The sequence below is a fragment of the Ochotona princeps genome, chromosome 4, assembly GCF_030435755.1.
Source record: "Ochotona princeps isolate mOchPri1 chromosome 4, mOchPri1.hap1, whole genome shotgun sequence".
Taxonomy (NCBI): Eukaryota; Metazoa; Chordata; class Mammalia; order Lagomorpha; family Ochotonidae; genus Ochotona; species Ochotona princeps.
In genome coordinates, this window is record NC_080835.1 from 79,316,090 (window position 1) to 79,331,367 (window position 15,278).

Genomic DNA, 15,278 nt, shown 5'->3' on the forward strand with positions numbered 1-15,278 from the left:
CACTGGTCCCAGAAATAACCACTTTTGAGAATATTTCTTGGGAACACTGTCACTCTTCAGACATAAAATTCTCACTTCTTAAAACTCTCAGGCATGGGCTTTTTACTTCTTCAATTCTCTTTCATTTCTAGTCAGAATAGTAACTATGATTCGTATTTCTTAGACCATAGTGGTAGCAGAAAATGGAGTTTATAGGAGCACAAGCTCCAAGCCCCAGCAGGATTCAAGGCTTTAGGTCCAGTGAGTCTCAAAGTCAACAAGGCATTTTGATTTCTGCCTACCATAAATTTGTGTGTAATCAGGAATGGCAGAGCTCTACAGTCTCATTCCTTCTTAGGCGATGTTGGTATGTGTTTGGGTGTGGGGGGGTTCTATATCAGGCCATTCCTAGCAACAACACTGCCACTATCAACCCAAGTCCAGTCTCAGGAGAGCTTTGAAGAATCTTTTTAGCAGTGTAGTTAATAATGCTTGCTGCTCTCAACTTCTCACCCCAAGGTTACTAAACATTGCAACTTGTTTTGCCTTCTAAAGGTTGTCTTGTTCACCTGAAAGTTGCATTTTTTTTTTCCATGGGTCTAGATCCAGCTGGGTAGAATTTATCCTTGACTCTTGTAACTTTTTGTTCAGCAATTTTGTGGTTCACTTGGGTTAGGGTATAGATGCACTAAGCTTCCCTGAATAAAGGTGCAATTCCTCTTCTTGCAGGTGCTTGGGATTTAGCTCCAGGAACCTGAATCTAAGCTAATTTAGTGTGTCTTGTAGTCACATTCTCAAGACCCAGTGCCTTTTTTTTACTAAAGTTCCTGGCAACCTGCCCTGTTGGACACTATTAGCATGAATGTAGAGGACCGCGTTACTTCTTTTGGAAAGATGGACACACACACACACACACATACTCACACACACACAGACAGATGAAGGGAGTGTCAGGATCAAGGAAGAAACAGGTAACATAAAGATAGAATGCAAGTGTTACCTGGGAAACTCAGTATGAAATCTACAATTAGCAGGCAACTGGTATCTATGAACATGTGATGATAGAATTAGGAAAGTGTGTGGTTAAGAAATTTACCAGCTTAGACAAGATTAACACATCTAAAATAGCATCAAATCACACAAAGTGGAATGTAATTAAGTGCAAAAGTGTGTGTAAAAGATTTTTAAAGAAGCGTTTCAGGGTTTTATAGCATTACTTTCTCAGTGACCACGTTCTGTCATCAGAAAGGAATTCAAAACCAAATACCACCCCCAGAAAACAATGCAAATGTCCTTGATTGGCTTATGTCATTTTACTAAAATGCCATCCCTCACCATGCTAGAGCTTATTATCGCCTCTCTTTTCCTTTTCTTCTTTTTTTTGAAATAACTTAGAAGCTAAGCATAAAAAAATGTAGAAAAACTAAATAGGAAAGTAGGAAAGCTGCCTCCCTTATTTTAGAGCTTGACATGATGTGTTAGCTTTTACATTTTGAGCTCTGTAGGATGTCAGGCACTTGAGAGCAGGGGTGGCATCTATCTTTATGGTGCTAGATGCACAGGCATCCTATTTGGATGAAATCATCCTTTGTTTCATTTTTCTAAAATAGCGTTTGCCAAGGTCTCCAAAGTTCCTCCTAAAGAGGCAATATGTCCTCCAGTTTCATTTGCAAATTGGGCCCCCCCCCCCCCCATTGCAAAGCTCTGTGCTGCTGCCTGCTGACTGTAGAGCGGTCTCCCGTAGGAACTTCCCAATGCACCCCTCTTTCAGTCTTTCAGGAGCTTGCCATTGCCAGTTTCCCTGGCCCTCCAGGGACAGAGCTGCAGGAGTGCTCATTTCCTGCAGTTGCAGCCTGCCTGTCATCATCACCACTGGAAGCTCTGAAATGCCCGATTTTGTGAGTCAGTGGCTGCCTTAGCAGCCCAGGGGGGTCACAGAGGGAAATCTTACAACACAGCAAGGCCTGGGACTCACCCCTGAGAATCCAATTTAGTGTACGAGCAGCACAGCCTGGCCATCGATCTTTGACATCTCCCGGAGTGATTCTAATATACAGCCAAGGTTGAGCCTCACAGGGAGGCACAAGGTTGAGACCGTCTGTATGGTGGGAGTTAAAATGTAGGGGAGGTGAAATAGGAAAACTTTACAAAAAACCGTATGCCAGAATGTGCACATTCAAATCAATATTTCTTCCTGGGAATTGTGTTCTTAAAGTCTGCTTCATAGTAAGCGTTTCTGTGGGGACCAAGATTTGTGCTTTGAAATTGAAGATTGCTGAGTTGGAGGTTCTACTGAGTTATTTTTAAATCCAATAATGAGAATGATTATAATATGATGAGATTGGTTTGTTTCACTCCATTTTCTATCCATCTTCTGAATTATCTTAAAAAATGTATGTTGGATTATGTCACTTTTTTCTTTAAGACCCCTCAATGACACCCCGTTAGAATGAAACCAAAATTGGTATCACAGCCTCGGCCTTTTGTGTCCCACACAGTAATAATGCTTTTCCACATCACATAAACTTCATTTCCTACTGCTCTGCCCTTCAACACACATCATCCACTATTTCTACTCTCTGAACTCACCTTATGGCCTTTGCCATACAAAGCTTTGCCTACAGCTCATCTCCTCAAATATCTAAGTGAATTGCTTGTTATTCAGTTCTCAGTGCAATGAGAACGTTCTCCATACCCTACCAGCTATTCTAGTCACCCTCTATCAGGTTACTTTACTGTTTTTATAGTACATAATGCCATCTGAAATTAATTTAATACTGCCATATTCATTTTTCTCATCTACTCTAGTAAACTCTTAAACACCTGGGATCTAGCTTGTGGAATGAACTCATATCCCCAGTACCTGCAATAGGGATACTGTAGGCAGGTAGGTAGGTAGGTAGGAAGGAAGGGAGGGAGGGGAAAAAAGGAGAGAGGCAAAGAAGAATGGAAAAGTAGAAGATTGGAAGGAAGGAATGGAAAAGGGATGGAGAAAGGTGGAAATATAAAAGGAAGGAAAGTGTATATATGGCTCCTGAAACAGGAAAGGGGAAATGAAATAATGCACATGGTATCATCCACCTTATATCAAGCGTATATCTCCATGTGGCACAGAACCAGCTTCTTAGAATACACTTTGATGCTTAAAGTGTGTATTAAAGTCATAGGGAAAGAACTAGAAGAAGAATAACCCATGCAAATCAAGGGTGGAATTTCTTCTCTCCTAGGTAGTGGATCTCAGTCATATTCATAGGAAGGACCAGTGGGTTAGAAGATACTATAGATTAAAGAGTCATTGATCCAACAATCTGAGGGTTACGTGTGCACGATGCTAGTGTTAATTCAGACTTCTCTCTTTTACACAGTAGAGTCTTACAATGTAAATGCTGAGTTACAAGAAAGATTATGTACTCCGGTTTGAGTAAAAGAGCAAGTTGTCCCTTGGGCATTCTAGCAGTGAGGTTTTATGCCTGAATTTTCAACAAAGGACACTGAACACACTTTCTGATACAATAGCTTGAATACTTGGTGCAAGATGGATTCTACTTTTCACATCCTTGGATTTTTTGGATATTCAGACTTTTTGCGTATCAGTGTTCTGTTTGAGAATCTTGTGTGTTCCACACATACAGATGGTTTGGTAGGTTCTGCTGGTGATAACTTTTTTTTTTTTAAATTTCCTTGGCCTTAAAAATCTAGCAGGTGGGAACAATGGAATACCAGGTTCCCTATATCTAGAGAGTCATTTTCTGCCCTGAAGTGTCTTACCACCTCCTCAGCCCCCCTACAGGTTCATTCCTTCTTCTGGAAGAGGCGGTGGAGTGGGAGCTATAGTCATATTTTACAGCCCATGTTTTTTTGCCTTCTGTTCTTGTCATCTCTGCTTTTGCATATGCCTTTATCAAAGCCTAGAGCTGCACATGGGAAAGCTAAACGATATGATTTTAGGTGGTCTGAGGACAGTCTGGTAAGCACAGATTGCCACCAGCCTGTTTGCTGTGGGTGACTCTATTACACCACTGGTTAGTGTTCCTTTGAATTTGCTTACAGCTTAACTTATCAGATATGCTAAAATATGTGCTTGGAGGAAATGGGAGTGTTGAGCAGGAGAAGGGAGCAAGGAGAGATGGCTGAGAAATGACATGTTCTTTGGAAGTAGGCGGTACAAACATTGTCTTTTCTTTTTGGGGAAGCTTCTCTTCCTCAACCCACCTGCTGATTGGTGTTATTCAGAGTTCTCTCCTTTCGCCTCCCTTTCCTCTCTCAAATGCTCATCCAAAGCGATCGCTTTCACACCTGTGTTCTCCCTTTGTTCTGGTTGATGACCCTCAGAACTGAATCTCAAATTCAGTGCTCAATTCTGAACATGCACCTCCTTTGGATGCCCCAGAGATAGCTTCCGATGAACAGGTACAAACACAAACTCCCCATTTCCCTCTTCGTCTTCTGTGCCCCAACTCCATATCTCCTGAGCATATCTAGTTCTCTGTTTTATTCCATCCCTCTGAGAAAAGACCATCATATAACTACAAGGCCATACCCAAACAGATGATGCACTCATCAAGTCCTGGAGACTTCATCCTTTTTTTCCTTTCTCATGTCATCATTCATTGTGTCAGTACTAAAGGTAATCCCTCATCATTCCTTTCATGAAACACTGGTAATATCATGTCTAGTTCCAATACTCCCATTCATACTATACTTTCTTATGACCTAATGCCTTTGCACATATCCTCACTAAAATAAGCATCATTGAGATTGTACACAGTGGGTTAAGCTACCACCTGTAATGCCAGCATCAAAGCTGGATGCTAGTTCAAATATCAGATGCTCCATTTCCTATACAGTTCCTTAATAATATACCTAGGAAAGCAGCAGGAGATGGCCCAAGTACTTGGGCCCCTCAAGCAAGCTTCTAGCTCATGGCTTCTACCTGGGTTAGTCCTGGGGGTTGTGGTTCTTTGGGGAGTGAACCAATGGAGGAAGATCTCCCTCTGCCTCTCTTTCTGTCTCTGTGATTCTTTCAAATAAATAAAATGAATCTTTTTTTTAATAAAATAAGCATCATTATATCAGCTACCACTTACTCCATATTTTTCAAAAATTATCTATAATTGTCATTGTAATCCTGCAAGTTACCTCTATCACTCATTGTAAATAACATAGCTCACATTAGGATCCAGGGCTTTTTTTTATTGCAAAGTCAGATAGACAGAGAGGAGAAAAGACAGAGAGGAAAATCTTCCGTCCTATGATTCACTCCTCAATGGCCATAATGGCCGGAGCTGAGCCAATCCAAAGCCAGGAACCAGGAGCTTTTCTGGGTCTCTCACGCAAGTGCAGCGTCACAGGGCTTTGGACGGTCCTCACCTGCTTTCCCAGGTCACAAGCAGAGAGCTAGATGAGAAGTGGGGCTGCTGTGACACAAACCGGTGCCCATATCCATCTTGTGCAAGTTGAGGACTTTAACTGCTAGGCTACTGTACTGGGCCCCAGGGCTTTTTGAGTCAAAGTTCCTTTAACCATTCTTCTTGCTGTCTCTACACTCACACATTCATTCTCTCTGCCTGTGGGAGATCACCCCTGGATCTCTACCTGCTTAGCCTATGTGGAGATCATAGGCACACAGCACACCATGTCTCTGGGGGAACCCCATGAAGATGGTTTGGGCTAACGGAAAACTCAACCTGCCTTACCACTGGCGTTATGCAAGAGTGGTGGGTTGCAACCCTGGCCTCTCTTCTCTGTCCTTAGAATTCAAAACTAGCCCAATTTACTTATAGACTCGCTATCCTAGCTCTCCAACAGAAACTGGACTTACATTAAGAACAATTATCATCACATCATGGATAGGCATTCTGCCTGCAGGATGATGCAATACCAGGTGATGTTCTTGTGTTGAATTTTGTCCTCCAATGTCTGTTCCAATGTGGGTCTCAGAAGAAAAGGTCACCCTTCTGGTGGAGGTCTTGGTGGCAGAATTCATTCCGAGGACATAGAAGAGAGACCGGGGTGCAGCCCACAGCTCTTGCCTGTATAGCCAGTGCTCAGACCAGGCTGAAGTCTTGATTAGCCCAAACCATCGTCAGGATTTCCTCCGGGGACACGGTGTGCCATGTGCCTATGAGTCCCACATAGGCTAAACAAGCAGAGATCCAGGGGCAATCTCCCATATCTACCTCCTATTTCTTTTCTTATCTATCATCAATTATGATGCACCTTCAATAATTGGAATTAGCAGTCAACTTCTCCAAGACAGTGTTTTTAGTAACACAATCAACATGTCCTGATGTAGTGTACACACATCTTTCAGATACTCATTATATAATCTTACTACTTTCTAATACTATGGATACCATAAAATTATATATATACACACATATATGTTTATGAATATATATACATACACACATATATACCCACATATATCATATATGCAATTTTCCTTTGCTTTCTATCCATCCCTGCTTCCTTCTATGAGGGATTTTAGTCTATGAAGGCAAATATTGAGTCCTTTAACTGTGTATTCCTACTACTTAAAATGGCTTGAAACAAATAAAACGTGTCAAGAAAAGGCTTTATGAGAGAATGATCTTAATAAAATGCTGTAAAGTAATAGCCAAGAATTATTAGAAACTCCATTTCAACAAAGAGGAAATCGAGACTCACTGGTAGGTTGGGCTAACATAGAACACCCATTTTGAATAACCACTTGGTTTCTGCAAGTTCATTTCCTAATCCAGTGAAAGTAAGCAGCACTACCACATTATTTTTGTACCTTTTTCCTTCATTCCCTTCAGCAGTCTTCCCTCTCTCTTCCTTTTCTAGGAATTCTCTGAAAAGTGCCCTGACTTACTCTTGGGCTGTATCCATTTGCTTTTCTTGTTCATCTGCTTTCCTTCACTAGTTTTTTCCATTGACTCACCTCCCTTTGGAGATGGGGTTCCCTTCCAGACAGAGGTGAGAGTGTAAGTTCAGCTCTCCAAGGTTTCACTGCAAGAACATCTTCACTTGTTTACACACTTTGCATCTTTGTCTCTAGATTATGAAGCACATGGATTTTCATTCAGTCAACATCAGAGATAATCAGCCCTTACTGAACGGCCATTGATTTCAGTTAGCAATTGCCTGACATTTGTCAAAAGCTTGGTGAAGGCAACCACTAGTTGATCATGTCCAAGAGAGTGATTAACTATTATCGATTCTTCACTATTTCCTCAAATTAATCTCTACCCATTCTGTCTGCAGTCAAGTAACCTACCCTCTCTAAGGCTCAGTTTCATCTTTTTTTTTTAAATGAGGATAAAGTTTTTTCCATGTATGGTTATTGTGGAGAAATGCACAGATCCACAAAAATTGCTTGAATGCTCTCATCGATTACTTTTGCGGAACTACTTATTCTCCGTCCTGGGCTTCATACAGATTTTTAAAAGATGTATTTGAAAAATCTGGGTTTTTGTCAAATAGAGATTGTCATTCCAGACATTGTTACTCAAATTTCCCCTTTCTAAAGAATGACAAGGGAAAAAAATCTTTCAGATTTCGAATCCAAAAAAGCGTTGTCTGCGCTGTGAAATTCTGTTTCCTTTTCTAGCAAGTAATACATTCATGAAGAAGAGCTCATGTTATTTTCATCTGTTTTAGAAGCTATGAAGTATAGAGCTGAGTTTTATGTGTAAAGATAGAAGTTTCCGGATACTAGTTTCTCTGTTTTGTTATTTGCCTTTTATTTTTTTCAGTCTGTGACACCAATCTGGTCATAAGCTATACACATTACCTTTGAAGTTCCCTGAGAATAAAATGTTGAATAAGTAAATGAATCCATGATGATTAGGCATGAAGAATATCTATCAACCCATACACATCACTACTTATACTAACAATTCTGGCAGCAATCCTAGCAGCCAGAATTCTAAAATGGTCCCTAAAATTTCAAACCTCTATAAGTTGCTTCCCTTGAATATGAATTTCTGGAAATAACAAGTGTCATTTCCATGACTGGGTTAATTATCAGCTGTCCTAGAGTTAATGGAACGGGATGATGTCCTGGGAGAATAGGACTTGATCAGGCAAGCCCTTTATCAAGTGAAGAGCCAGAGAGTACTGCAGGCCTCAGAAGAGAGAAAACAGCTATGTTAGGAACAGCTAATGAGGTGCCTGCATGGCCAGGACACAGAGGGTGGCCACCAGATGGTGAAAGCAAATCAGGCTAACTTAAACCATCATCAGGAAAAGGAGGACCTCAGTTCCTACATTCTAAAGAAACCAGATTATGCCTAATACTGGAGGAAGACCCTGAGCTCCAGATGGGAATACAGCTTCTGACATGTGAGACCTTTAGACCCTGAGCAGAGAACTCAGCTGTGCTATGTCTGTGTCTACTCTAAGACAATACACAAGTCAGCTCACGTCACTAATTGGGTGACTTGTGGTGAAGCAAAAACAAAACATTTCTTGCTCCCAATAAAACTGAAACTAATATTCTAAGTATTCTTCATATTATAAGCAAAAGGGTTCTTTCCAACTCATCGCTGAGGCTGTTCCAGTTCTATTGCAATCGGAATGCTGGTAGGTTTATCTATCATTCCCTCTCCAACCCTCTGTCCCTCTCTCTCCCCCAGCCCCCTTCCTCTCTCTTACATACATACTTAGATAGACCATGCGGGCATATATTACATTATTTTTGTTTGTGTGTTTTTACAAGCAAATTATTATTTTGCCTTATAGTCAAAGGAAAGAAATTGGACATTACCATTTGGATGGTGTCAAATAATTTGAAGCTATATTTTTGAAATGTCACATCTATTGTCCCTCACTTAGCCTGGGACTATGTTATGTTACTTGTAACGACAAAAAAATTTTGCAAACAGCCATCTATACTGCCTTTTAAAACCTGAGGTATAACTTGTAAATAGGGTGCAGCCTAATGGGATTTTATATGTATGTAAATTATATGAGGCAGCTGTCAGCATAAATATTGTACTGTTTTACAGCAAACTTCTGTATGAATTGAGTCTAACATAGCAATGAAAAGTATGTATAACATTCATAACATAACATGTTATATATAACATCATATCATCTTAAATTAAGGCAAACATGTGGTATTTAACCTTTTGGGATTGGTTCATTTCCCTTAGCATTATGGTTTCCAGTTTGGCCCATCTGGCCACAAAGAACTGCATTTTGTTTTTTTTAATAGCTGAGTAGTATTCCATGGAGTAGATGAACCATAGCTTTCTTATCCAATCCTCTGTTGATGGGCATTTTGGTTGCTTCCATGTTTTTGCAATTACTGATTGTGCTGCTATGAACATAGGAGTGCATGTTGGTTTCTCATAAAACAATTGTTTTGGATATATTCCTAGGAGTGCTATTGTTATATGTTGTGTATAAACTAAAATTGAAATGTAAGTGAGGTGGTCACAGAAGGTGGCTAGGAACTCGCATTTACTTTTAACATATTGGTTACTCATTACTATGTCAATTAATTCCATAATGATGTAAATTTTTGCTGATGGTATGTTGGAGCTTTCAATTGACTGGGATGATACTCTGCTGGCTCTGTCTTCAGACCAGAGAGGATATACCTAAGAAGCCGTTGAACTTGACTGGACAATAAGATGCTGGACTCTATGTTTGGTATACGCTTGCAATGGGGGAATCTCAACTGAACTTGAGCTGTGGTTATGCAACAAGGTGGAGGAATCCACCATGGTGGGAGGGTTTGGGGAGGGGTGGGAGAACCCAAGTATCTATGAAACTGTGTCACATAATACAATGTAATTAATGAAATTAAAAATAATAAGTAATAAAAAATTAAAAATAAAACAAAAAAGTATGTATAAAAATCTGTGCAATGGCTTATTAAATAAAGCTGCTACCTCTGGCACTGATATCATATATGGGCACGGTTTCAAGTCCCAGATACTCCACTTCTGATTCAGCCCCCTGCTAATGGCCTGGGAAAGCAGCAAAGGCTGGGACCTATACACCCACTTGGGAGACCCAGAGGAGGCTCCTAGCTCCATGCTCCAGGCTTCGGATTGGCCCACCTCTGGTCATTGCAGCCATTTGGGGAGTGAATGAGCAGATGGAAGACATCTCCTCTTCTCTCCCCACACTCTTCCTGTAATTCTCCTTTTCAAATAAATATAAATAATTTTATAAAAGGAATAAAAGTTTTCATACTAAACTATTTACCTATATGTTTGTATATAGTAAATATATCAGTTTAATATAATTATCAGTTATCACATCCTGCACACAATTGTATGTGCTATAATTTTGCACTCCAGGACATGTAGTCAATTTGTTCATACTAACATCACCAGAGCATATGAATGATGGTTTCCCTATGACATTATCATGATTATGATAACACAGTTGGTAGAATTTTTTAGCCTTGTTATAGCTGTAACAGGCTACCTTCATCTACAGAGCCTATTTTCAATTAAGACATTATTATATGGCACATGACTATATATATAACATTTATACATATATTTATACCTGGGAGATGAAGCTATAGAACATTTCTAGCACTCAGTGTGGCTCTAGGATGTATAATGTCGCCTGCTATTCTAATCCTAAACTCCATTATCATAAGTTTGAAACTTTTTAAACTCACATATAACGGAATACCATCATACATACTCTTACCTAGCTCTTATCTAGCTGTTTTCACTCATAATAATGCTTTTGACACATTTCCATGTTGAAGTTATTTTTAAAAATTTCTGTTTGACTGTAGTATTCTATTGTGAAACTATATTTTAATATAGTCATTCTAATACAGAGATTATTTGCCTAGTCCCTAGTTTGGAATATTGGTTAACACCGGTAAGAATAGCCCTGTTTAGCTATTTTTTTTTTTTTTGTGGGCGATAGTAAACCCGTTTCCCCAGGTATATCCCAAGAGGAGGAAGCACTGGATCATAGAGATATACACAGTATTGGTAGACAATGGGTCCTGTATTGCAGCGTTTGTGCCAATTTAGAATTCCACCATGTAGATTATTTAACTGAAGGCCTGCTGATGTAGGGATATGTTGTGTGATTTTGGTTTATGTGTCTTTTCATTAGCCTGTCAATGATTTGAATATCTTTTTTACAAAGTGTATTTTGATCACTTCTTACAGCTATTCTGCTTATTTTTTAACACTTGGTCATGCAAGTTTTCACATATTTACAGAAACTGCTTGCATATTTGTGTATGGGTACTTTTTGGATTAATGGATCACCAATGGCTCTCCTTCTAGTTTGCCTTTTTGTTCTCATAATGGTATCTCCTGAAGAACAGAAGTCCAGTATTAATCAATAATACTTTCATTTTGGTTGGGAAAATATTTATAAACATTGCCTTTTCAAATTCAATTTCATTATAGATAAGTTATTTTTCCTTCCTAATAATTGAAATTAGCATATAAATTTTCTTAGCTACAAAGGTTACACAGGGTTCCTCCTAAGTTATTTAAGATCTATTTCCATTGAATCTAATTGGGACCCAGCACAGAGTAAATATTATTCGCTAAGCAGCTCCTTCCAGGAACTCCATTTCTTAAGCACTTACTGAATGAAAAGACTTTATTACTACAAGGTCCATTAGAAAGCTTTTGGAGGTAACACTGCTTCCCCTACTCCTTGCACTATTCAGGTCTTCCGGCTGACTGTTTTTGAGTTGCATTTTTTTTATAATGGACAGCCAAGGTAAAGTACTTCCCTGAACTCTGTTGGCTACTGTAATGAATGAATGAAGCTGAAAGAGGATCGTAGTAACCTCCCATTTAGTTAGCCAATCAGAAGTACAAAGGGCTTGGACTTGTAATTGAAGTTTGAAGATTGAGGACAGTCTTATGGAGCTGTGCCTGTGGGGAAAGAAGCACAAGACAGAGGAGATGTGGTAGGAAGTCACAAAAAACCCAAGTTTATTAAAGAAAATAAATTTGCAGAGGGTGACCAACTGCTGGCATGTAGATGGAACAAACCCAGGGCAGTGGCCCAATCCCTTAGTAGGCCAAGTTTCTCAAAGCTCAGGAGGCTCATGGAGATTGGAATTGGGGTAGTTTTTCACAGGCTTTTCACAATATCTGGGGCTAGGTGGTTGGAAAAGAAAGGAGAATGTGGGCTGGGGAGCAAAATAAGCTAGGCAAGAGTTTCTGAGGTGACTGGCTCTGTGTCCAGTAATGACTGAGGAACAGAATGGCTGGAGCTTGAGTCCTTGCTGTATCAATGCCCTTAGCTTACAGAATATGACTCTAACTCCAGGTAGAATGTCAGAATTGGTTCAATTTATGTGACACAGTGGGGGTTGAAGAATTGCTTGCTGGGGAGCCATACCCATGACCACCCATTTGACCACAAAGGTGTTCTGTGGCAAGTGCTAAGAACAGTGAAGGCAAAGCAGACTTTATTGTTGTACAGTTGATTTTTAATTTAGGTGGTTGTGATTGATGTTTTCCATTGAAACAGTGCAATGAATTCATGTTTATATTACTACTATCACTTTTAGGTTAAATAGGTTTTTGTGAGGTGATATTTGAAGCAATCATGGGGCTTGTAGAATAAACTGCACTCAGGTACTGAATCAGAGTACAAAGCACTGTCTTCCCGCCTAGGTTTCTGTCAGCAGTCGGTTGACAGTTTCTTTTCCTCTACTGACAAATCGTTAGCTTGCTGTATTTCCTCATTAACATTAAAGGCTCTCCTTCATGTGAAAAACAAGGACTTTTTTTTTTCTGGGAAGACAGAGTGTTTGGATTTTGACTTAGTGGATTGTTCTCAGAGAAACTTATCTATATTTCTACTTGGTATTCAGTATTTGTATGTTAGAAATCCACTTTATCTGCCAGAATTAATTTACCCAGGCTCTCTGGCTTGCATTTTCTTTTTGCCTCATTTGTATCAAGTATTACAGGGAATAGATATGAAGAAAATGTAACAATTCCATCAAATAATTCTACTAGGAATATACTTCTAAGGAAATGATTAGAGACCTATGAAGAACTATAGGTATGAAGTTATCTTAGCAGTGTTTGTACCAGAAGGTGGAACCAAATGGCCATCTGTGGGAAAATTCACATAACTGCAAGCTTTATGGTCATGATGGATGATGGTTTAACCCTATGATTAGCATATGGAAAGATATTCAGAAATAATTATTAAATAAAAAGGTTAAAACAGTGAACCTATTTATTTAAAATTAGATAAATAAAAATGTTGTAGCGGTATTTGTGTGTGAGTATGAAGTGATCATTTGAAAAATTATTCATCAAATCTTGAAAGGGAACATTAGTTTTCTGGTTAAGGAACATTATATGAGTATATTTCTTTCTACTTTGTTTTATCTGTAAAGTCTATCATAAACTAATAAGGTTATTTTCATCTGTTGGTTCACTTCCCAGATGTCCACAATGGCTTGGCCTCAGTCAGGACTAAAGCTAGGGGCTAGGCACTCCATTAAGGTCTCTTATGTGAACAACAGGATCCCAGCTACTTAACCCATGACTTGCTGTGTCCAAGGAGGCTGGTGTCGGGGCTGAAACCGGGCTTCAAATCCAGGCATTCTGATATGGGGTGTGGACACCTTAACCACTAGGCTAAATGCTTACCTTCTAATAAATGATGAAAGAAAAACCAATAATGCCATCTTATCAACATTTGAAGCTCTCTAAATCAATCAATATTTTCTAAATGATCAGCACATTATGCTTTGCATAAATAAAAATATACAGTCAAGGTAAGACAAACCCCAGACTTTAATGTAACAGAATATGATTTGTTTTCAATTTCCTGACACTTACCTGTGAGAAATCACTGCTTGTTGAATTTGGGTGTGATATTAATGAAGACTATCACCATTTGTGTTAAAAAATATTAAAATATTTGTCCATTTTTCCACTTTATGAGAAACTATTTTTTTCATGTCCTTAAACCAAAGCCATAATCCTACAATATTGAGTATAGAAGCAGATATCAGAATACAAATGCCTCGTGTTAAACCTGCTATCAACGATATTGGCAGAAATTATAAAACAATACATTTTTGTATGTGGTAAAATAGCTATTTTTCTCAAAGTATCAACATGTAAATACATTTAATTATCAGTTTAAGTGAGTAAATGTGCTTCCATGGTCAGTTTTGTTTTAGTTTCTAAGAGAATAAACATCAAGAGATACAACCCACATAGACTTTCTTTGGTGGTGGTTTCAGTGTCTCCACCCTGGGATCTGTTCTTACTCTCTAGAAGAGAGGATTTAGGGGTTTCAAGGACAGCCTCATGTTGTATAAAAAAAAATCACTGTTTCTTTTCCTCCAAGTTACTGCTACTGAGTACAGTTCTACCATCTTGGTTCCCTCACTTAGGACAATTTCCAGGCCCACTCTAAGTATGCTCAATCCTTTAATTGTGCAGAACCTGAGCTGATTTTACCATTGGGCTGCCTGTATTCCAGACAGGTCAGAGAACAAGAAAACACGACAAAGGCATGAGTCTCCTCAGAACTGAGACTCACCTGGGCTCCTGTGGAGTAGCTTCCCATCTTATGATTGAGCAGAGTAGCTGACTGAAACACTGCCTGTGACCTAGTGTCAAAATCCAGCTTTACATTGGAGGTTGGCTTAATCTTCAAGACACCTGAAAAACAGAAGGAAACGCAGCTCTGATGCTGGTTGTCTCACCTCCGACCACACATCTCTGTGTGCCTTGCATTCTGCGGCATGCAGTTCTGGAAGAAATCACCTGTTTCAACATTTTCATCTCTGGATGGTAGAAAACATTGGCATTGAGATCAGCTGAGGGAAACCATAACATGTAGTCTTTCTTTTTTGCTTATAATTTAACTACTCCTTTCTGATTCTGCTTACTTAAATGTCCTACTTATTGTTTTAAACTGATCATGTAAGCACATTCAGAAGAAATGACTTAAGTGTATGTGGCTTCCAATTGCCAGAAGCTTCAGGGTTAATAAAGTTCCCTTGCTCCCTAACTGCAGGGTTAGCCACAAAGCTATGTGAGAAGAATTGCAATATATACTTTAGCTTCTTATAATTGTGCAAAATTCAGTACTTACCCATCCTTCTGTGTTCCTAAACTCCCTGCAGCCTAATTTGAGGCAATTTATCAAAAAGCAGGCATTTCTGTAAGTAAGTTTAACTCTGTATCATTAAGTGACAAATACAATCATGTAGGTACAGTCCTCATGATTGGTTATCAGTAATTTTTGGAGGGTGATATCATTGGTGGGTTCATCAACTTCTTTCTTGGTGAAATTCAGTATTTACCTCCTTTTAGAGGAAA

General features: G+C 39.2%; 1 long non-coding RNA gene across 1 annotated transcript in view; it reads right to left on the bottom strand.

The window, feature by feature from the left end:
• Positions 1 to 14,619, bottom strand: part of LOC131480095 (uncharacterized) — a 46,495-nt gene extending 31,876 nt beyond the window's left edge. The window contains exon 1 of the long non-coding RNA XR_009245249.1: positions 14,494 to 14,619. This is a non-coding gene — a long non-coding RNA (uncharacterized LOC131480095). The remainder of the gene's footprint in view (positions 1 to 14,493) is intronic.
• Positions 14,620 to 15,278: the final 659 nt, after the last annotated feature.